Here is an 8350-nt window from a genome sequence, read left to right as displayed (position 1 = left end):
TGGCCACCTGAGTTTTGTGTTTTGGTCAATATTTGAAAATCTGTCTATTTTTAAAAATATTTATGTCTTTTGAAAAATACTTGTACTTGAGCATTGAATGTACCTCATTTTTAGGGTCATACGCTAAAATGGCTTGGAAAAATGGATGGACAGCGTGGATTTTTCACAAACACCATGGTGGGTCTCACCCAGCGTACCCTACTGTATGTAGGGCCCACTTTGGTGTTTGGGAGAAATCCACTTAATCAATTCATTTTGGTTGATCATGTTATGACATGCAACCAAAAATATGGTAGATCTGAAACTCAAGTGGGCCACATGATTAGAAACAATGGAAAGCGGTTGCTTATTGTTCAAAAGCTTTTGGACTCTATGTGTTGTTTATATGCAATTCAAACCATTCATAAGGTGATCCAAGTGCTCATAAGTTTATTTACATGTGATGAATTGAAAGAAGAAAAATATTAACCTAATCTAAAGCTTTTGTGACCCCACGAATGTTTCAACAGTGGGTGTACAATCTCCAATGTTGTCTGTTGTGTGACCCACTTAAGCTTTGGATTTGCCTTATTTTTGAGCTATGCCATAAAATGATTTGGTAAAACATGTGAACAGGGTGGATTTCTTGCAAACATCATAGTGGGCCCCACCTAGCTTGGAAACTTTGAACATTAACCGCCACTCTATCTGTTACATTACGTGTTTTAAATTAAGGGCATTTTAACCTTTTATTAAATACAATTTTAAAAATATATGCAATCACAACGATATACGACACCATTCAGTTAAAACGATAGCGACACAAAAGGATAGGCCGATTACTTTAAATATTTTTAAAGTAGTTAATTTTTCAAAAATAGTCCAAAAGGAAGGCGGGTTTTTGTTCCAGCACTTAATAAAATAAGGGTTAGAGCGAGAGATTATTGTGTGTGTATGTAAACCCAATGCTCTCTCAGGACATCATACTTGTAGAGCTCTGAAATTCTCCATATAGTAGTCCCCGTATGTAGGTGAGTGAAACTGTTAGTAGGTTGTATAAATCCAACTAAGTGCCTTAATCATACTAGGAATGACACAATTTGGGAAAATTAGAGTTAAATACATGTTTCCGCTTACCACGAATGGGTAGGGTCACAAAGTTAGACAAGTCCAATGCTAGTTGGCACCCATGAGAAGAACCGGGTGTTAACATATCCCATAAATGGCCAAGTTAACCAAAATAGTGCTGGACTGCAAATTCTAAGTCTATTGGTCTCGAAATTATAGATTAACGTTTGGCTTGCTAGGCTTGACGTCCATCATGGACGTTGAGCCAAGGTGACACCTCGGATCACTCAACTTCAACTCGCAAGTCGGGCGCATGAGTTGTGCGAGTAGCTTAGTTAATAGCTTGAATTTTAAGTGAAATGGTCACCCGACGCTGTAACGCCCCGAATTTCGAGGGTCGAGCAAAGTTCTACTCCCGAGATCCAACACATCACTTTTGCAACATGGATAATGATGTTTAGATGTTGTCCATATCAATGTATTAAACATGAGTGAGATTATACTTAAACAGCATATCGTACTCCAAAGATAATATAGTTAAGTAAGCGAAAGATTGAAGTATAAGTATTGAAATGAGTAAGCAGTTCACAGCCTCCAGAGTATGATGATGTAACAGGGCTTGATATATACAAGGTTTGTTTCAAAATATACAAAATGTCAAAATGTAGGTGTCCCAGTAATCCATATAACCCTGTAATCCTGTCGAATCAAATAAGGTCTACGTAGACCCGCCTGATAGTTGAACATAGGAGAATTCCTCCTCCTCATCTATGAAGTCGAACTCAGCTGTATAAGTTCCGTCATCACCTGCATTTACAACAGAGTCTAGTTAGTGTTTTAAAACACCGTCCAAGGGTAGGAGTGAGTTATCAACTCAGTGGTACTATAAGGCAAAGGTTAACATGTTATCAATTCAATCAAGCAGTAATGATAAAGCAATACAACAATCGCTTCCTAGCTACTCTTGTTAATGCAGGGATGGTGTGCAGCATGATGCATGCCCTCGTAGAAAGCTCCCTTAAAAGCGACTCCAACAACTAAGTTTGCGCATGACAAACTCCCTAAAGTGTAACTTCCTCGCCAAAGCACATGCAATGCGGTGCATGGTCGTATTAGCTGAGTACTTAATTAAACTTATTCATACAGTAGGTTTAGGAAGCTAAGGTACCTCCCTTTATATCATTTACCTAACCGAAGGATCCATCTAGGGTCATTAATCCTAATTATTCACATACGATAAGCAAGTTGTAGGGCATCACCCCTAATGAAAAGCAATCGATAGGTAAATTCAAAAGTTTATACTCGCGGTCACTATAGGGAGGCTCGTCACCTCAGCGTAGGATGACAACTCGAACACGGTGTCCCATACCACCATACCTGGCTCACAAGTTTGGGTTGCTCACTGGTCACTACAGGGTGCTCCTCACCCCAGCGCAGGCCGACAACTCAACCACGATATCCCATACCACCATGCCTAGCTCATGAGTCTTAGCAGATAGTGGTACCATGGTTGAAACGGGTCTTTACATTGGTAAGTGGTACCTTAGATTCAAGCAGTGATGCCCATACATGGTAAACACACAATAGGCCAATCAGTTTATTAGATAGTTCGATTGGTACGAGCGCACGTTGACTTAATCGACATGGTGCGCATAAGCATTCCACGTGGCCTAACCACTATTAACAATCGTCGTACGACCCAAATTCATCAGACGTATCAAATGTGGTGAGACTAATTCGGCCACTCGAACGGGAACCGTTGTCGATTGCTTGGACCACGTTGTAGTCCCAATCTTACTCAGATGTAGCATGTAAATACATGTGATAATCATATCATCATTTGACAAACAATTCAAGTGAATTTCTCATTTAAGCATCTCGCCTAACATATTGAGCATGTTACCAAATACTTGCATTTGATCCATAAATCGTGTAGTCGAAATTAGGATTACATGAAGGAAACTATACATATGGATAAGGTAATTGGGAGTCCTATCTCAATACACTTATTAAATACAATTCACCAACAATTTCTCATTCAGACATTTAATCAAACACTTAGACTACACATTACTAATTAAATACATAGACTAGATTAGTTATGACATATATTTTTGTAAATTCTTACACAGGGAGGCTAGCACGCATATAATAACAATGAATCCTAATTTTGTAAGCATGTTAAATACAAATCAGATTTTCACACTCATTCAATCATTTCAACAAACACATGAGATGCATATTTCGCTCAACATAGTTCACACATGTATATTGTATCGAAACCGGCGTATCTAAGACAATATGATAGCAATCAAGTCAGTCATAAATCATTACTGACATTAAAAGCATTGAAAACCATAACCTAAATGTTTATAGTCTGCACCTTTCGTCGGAATACTCGATTCGAACACGGTTCGTATCCTACGTTCCCGAAAATGGACTGACGGGTACCTAAGCAATGAAATAGGTAGCTATTTCATCGATTACTTTATTTGGATCCCTAAATCAAGATTACGGTTAGGATTTCTTACCCAAATCGTAGCTGAAATGGATTGTGTAGCATAACAAGAAGGCGATTCAGTGCGTGGAGTCTTAGGAAGGAATCCCAGCAATGATCTCCCAAACTCTCCCTTCTTTTCTCGCTCTTTTCTCTTCTTTTCTCTCTTCTCTCTTCTAGGTTAGAGAAATTCGTATGAAATGGGAATGGGGTGGTTTAAGGGCTTTATATAGGCCCAGAACTGGTGTAAATGGCCCCAGGGCCATAATATACTTAAATTATAACCAAAGGGTGTCTGTTTCGGGCAAACGGTGTCCATCTGGAGGTCCATTACTCACTTAAGGTGTAGGGTAAGTTCCCTGACAATGGATCTATACCAGGATGTGTTTTCGGTGCGATTGGATAAGCGGATCGACCGTGAAGGACCTGTATCAGATCAACGGTCGTTCTTACTCGATCGGGGCCACACGTATACAGATATGTGCGGGAAAATTCCCCTGATCCATGGTGAAGTTTGGTCAGAAACTTTCGGTCCAAAATCCTCATTTTTTCCTGTGAGCGAATAGCCCAATTCACTTAAGTTTCAATACCTTTTTCTAAGGATATTCGAATTCCTCACACACTTCGCTCAGCATTCAAATTGAACATTTTTGGACACTATCTGGGCTCAATTCTCGCGATGGTTGTCAAGCCCAATAAGGCGGATGTAACCCTATAGTTTCGCGGTCATTGGACTTTCAACGTGCGGTTCAGGTCTTATACGGAGTTTCAATGTGCTCCTGAGAGCGACAGGCTCTTGGAGTTTCTCCTAGGTTTTTATATAGTGCTGAGTCAGTGATATTAGTGGTTTTAGGTCTTGCCATTTGTATAAATGGTGATTCGAGCTAAATCCACTGATTAATTTAGTTTAATACTTAATTAATCTTCAAGTAATTTCTACAGATTACGGTCTTTGGGGATTTTCGCCTGAGGTGGTACTCGGGCCTTTGTACGAATTTTTTTGAGACGTTATAAACGCATTTTACTAAAGTTGTGACTTTGGGACTATCAGATCATAGACAAACTCGGTGCACTGACTTAAAACATTCCCCTACACGTATCTGTATAGTCATGTCCCTGATCAACTAACGGTGATAGTCAAACTGAGTTTAGTACTTTACCCATTAATCAGCATGTTCGATCATCAGATAACCACATCTAAACATAGATCCCCTAATGGGGCATCGATCCCCTAACTTGGATTGACCCACGCACCTTCCGGTGGGCCCTCGTGGTTGGGAATAACCCCCTATATGGTTAATTAATATAATGAAAACTTAGCTCTTAGAGTCATTTGTGCACATTTTGACACTATAAATATCCCTCTTATTCACCTCCTCCTCCCACATGAATTTTCATACCCTAGCTTTGGGGGAGAGAGAGAGAGAGAGAGAGAGAGAGAGGAGAAAACGGGGAGAGTTATGAGAGAAAGGGAAATCGGTTGTGAAGTTTGCCTCCTTCCTGGCCAATTGGCGATCTAATTATGGCCGAACCCTTCGTCGGATTTCCATCCACAAGCATTGAAGGTAAACTCCAAACCTATCTAAAAAATTAACAATCTAATTGCGGCTGAACTGTGTGTTAAGTTTTTCCCAAACTTTACTAGGGTATTTTGAATCATTTACATTTTGGTGATCTTTCCCAAAACCCTAACCATGGGAACAAATCTGAGATGGGAGGGCTAACGCAAGGTGTGGACTATCCTCTTGGGTTTCCATTTATCAACCTTTGAGGGTGATAGACTATGGTCCCTTTTTGATCTACTACATATCATTAGTTTAAGTATGCACTAAATGCTTTGCTATAAAGACCCTTGGTTGTGTTATGGGTGGTAGCTTACATGTATGATGAAACGTATGGTCATTTTAATGCTCTTTTGGCTGGTGTTTGATTACGATTAGTAAATGAAAATGGTAAATTTCAAGTGTATTTGATGCATGTATAACTTCAGGCATGTTCATTGCATATTTTATTGTGTACAGAATGGGGACACATGTAAATTCCGACCTACATTTTCCTTAAGATACATTGATTGTTTGATTTAAGTTTAAAACCCTATTAATGTCAAATAAATATTATATCATTGGTTACATCATATTTTATTAATCAAGCCATGATAAGAAGAGGTCGAGCCCTGCCTAACTTTATAAATAGGGAATGGTCGACGAGCCGAGTCATCCCAACTCATGTGGCTGACTGAGGCTGAACTTGGATGACCAATAGTAGTTGGAGTTACATGGGTTGCTTGCACAAAATGCCGATCGGTCCAAGGTTCCCCTTGAACAATCAGATTAGTCCCCTGCATGGTCGATTGCATATATGATAAATGTGTAAGTGCTTATATTTATATCACACTTGTCAAATTTTGTAGACAAAGATACCAATCAGATCGCAAATATACAACAACAGTCTATGGCATCTCGTAAAGATCGACTCACGATCAGCTCAACATCTTAAGACTTAAATGACGTCGCTTGGTTTCAAGTCTATCAAGATTAGAAGATCTCTGTATAGGTCAACTGTGAGACCCGTATCCTAGCCCGTACCATTCCATAGGCTTCCGCGGTCCTCCCAGTCAAATTTAGACAACCCGCGATATGTTATCAGCATTTGCATGCAATCCTGAGTCATTTCCCTTATATCAGAGTCGGCTCGACTCGAAACTTATACCCTAGTGACCGTGCCGTAGTCATGGTTCCAACACTGTGTCTCATGCGCCGATGCGATACCCAAGCCAGGAGATATGGGACCGAGTTCATTCTGAAGAAATGTTGTGCGTTGCGAATTCTGAAAGAATCTCTACGATCCGTCACATTAATCAAGTCAAGTACACCCTCCATACCCCAATGCCACCTCACCCTATTCCAAGTACATACACTCATTCCCTCTTTTTCCCAAGTCAACACTCTCTCTCCCCACCCATTCCACCTTTACACCAAATTCAAACCTACTCACACTTCCCATTTACATTTCTTACAACACCCACTCCATCCATCCATAACTTCTCTCTCTCTCTCTCTCTCTCTCTCATTTCTAACTTCACTCTCCAACTCCCAAGGGTGGACATCCAAGCTCCATGAGAGAGCTAGGTGTGGCTCACCTTCCTACCATCCAATCCCAACCTCTATGATCAATCTCAACCATTGCATAATGTTCCAATGGAACTAAAGATGAGGAGAAGTCCAAGATGAAGCAAACAGTGGGTGTTCTTTAGGTAGATCCTTTCATTTTCTTGCATAGGGTAAGTGAGACCCACCAATCAATGGTGAAGATCCCATCTTGGTCCCTAGGTATGGGTAATGGCCCACCTTGATGGCATACATGTGATGTAATGCCTGAGGGGACCATAGTGGCAGGCCCCTCCCACAATCGTTTTCTCTCGTTCTCTCCCTCTCTCTCTCTCTATTTTTTCTATGATGTGTGGCCCACCTGATGTGCATAGCACATCTAGACCGTCCAGGGCCAGCAGGCCCACCATGATGCATTTTATCTAAGCTGTCTGTCTAACTAGTGGGGCCCACCTTACTGTTCATTTTGGGACAGGCATGGATTGGGGAAAACACTAATATAAGCCTTGATCGAAAATGGGTGGGCCACACTGACGTGGACCCCACCTGTTATATATGTTTTATCCATGTTGTCTACCGTCCAGTAGGGGACGGTGGAGCCCACTTATTATACGTGTTGTATATTCACCGCCCAGCAGTAGGCGTTGTTGGAGGGAGAAAGGGAAATATCAGCTTGATCCAAAAATTTTGGTGGGCCACTCATGTGGACCCCACCTTGATGCATGTATCTGATCCAAACCGTCCATCCAATTTCCTAACTCATTTTAGGCGTTAAGTCAAAAAGTGCAACCAATTCAAATCCTTGGTAGGCCATACTATCAAAAACATTATTTTAATTGCAATAATCTATTAGGGCCCACTGCGATGTTTCTGTGCTTCAAAACATATTATATATTAGGCTTGTTAGACCTGTCTCGAGCTCGAGAATCCAACGGATGGACTGAATCCTCTTGATGTGGACCCCACCTAGGAAAAAATGTAAGAAAATAAAAAAAGTAAATAAATAAAAATACTTAGCAGACGTTGCTGCTGCTACCGTCCAGAGGATGTTGCAGTAGCGTCCTGCTGCTTCACATAAAGGCAGGGACCATGGGTCTCAGTTGCAGGCCCCACCGTGACATATGTTGAACATCAATACCGTGTGTTTGATGGGGCCCCTTTAAATAGTGGGCACCCCAAAAATCAGTCGTACATAGAGCTCAGGTGGTCCACACTATAGGAAATAGTGGTGGATTGAACGTCTATCATTGAAGCTTCTTTGGGTCCCATAAGTTTTAGATAAACATGAAATTTATTTATTTTTTATTTAGGCCTTTGTGACCTTATCAACCGATTGGATGGAAAATAAATGTTATGGTGGGCCCCACCTTGCTAGAAACGGACTGGCTGGAGTACCCTCATTAGGCTATATTGCTGACTATATTGACATCAGCAAGGTTGTGGGCCCTATCATGAGGTATGTGTGATATCCCAACTGTCCGTCCAATTGATGGACGGTGGGACCACTCTGCACGTGTGGAACCTCCACTGACCAACTGAGACGTGGACGTCCCACCATGATGCATGTAAAGTATATCCAGGCTGTCCATCCAATTTTCCATATCCTTTTAGGTCATGGGCCTGGAAACGAGATGGATCCAAATCTCAGTTGATCCACAGTGTAGGAAGCAGTGGGGCTAGCGTCCCTAATTGCAATCTT

The sequence above is a fragment of the Magnolia sinica genome, chromosome 1 (genome assembly GCF_029962835.1).
Source record: "Magnolia sinica isolate HGM2019 chromosome 1, MsV1, whole genome shotgun sequence".
Taxonomy (NCBI): Eukaryota; Viridiplantae; Streptophyta; class Magnoliopsida; order Magnoliales; family Magnoliaceae; genus Magnolia; species Magnolia sinica.
Note: the sequence above shows the minus strand (reverse complement) of the source record.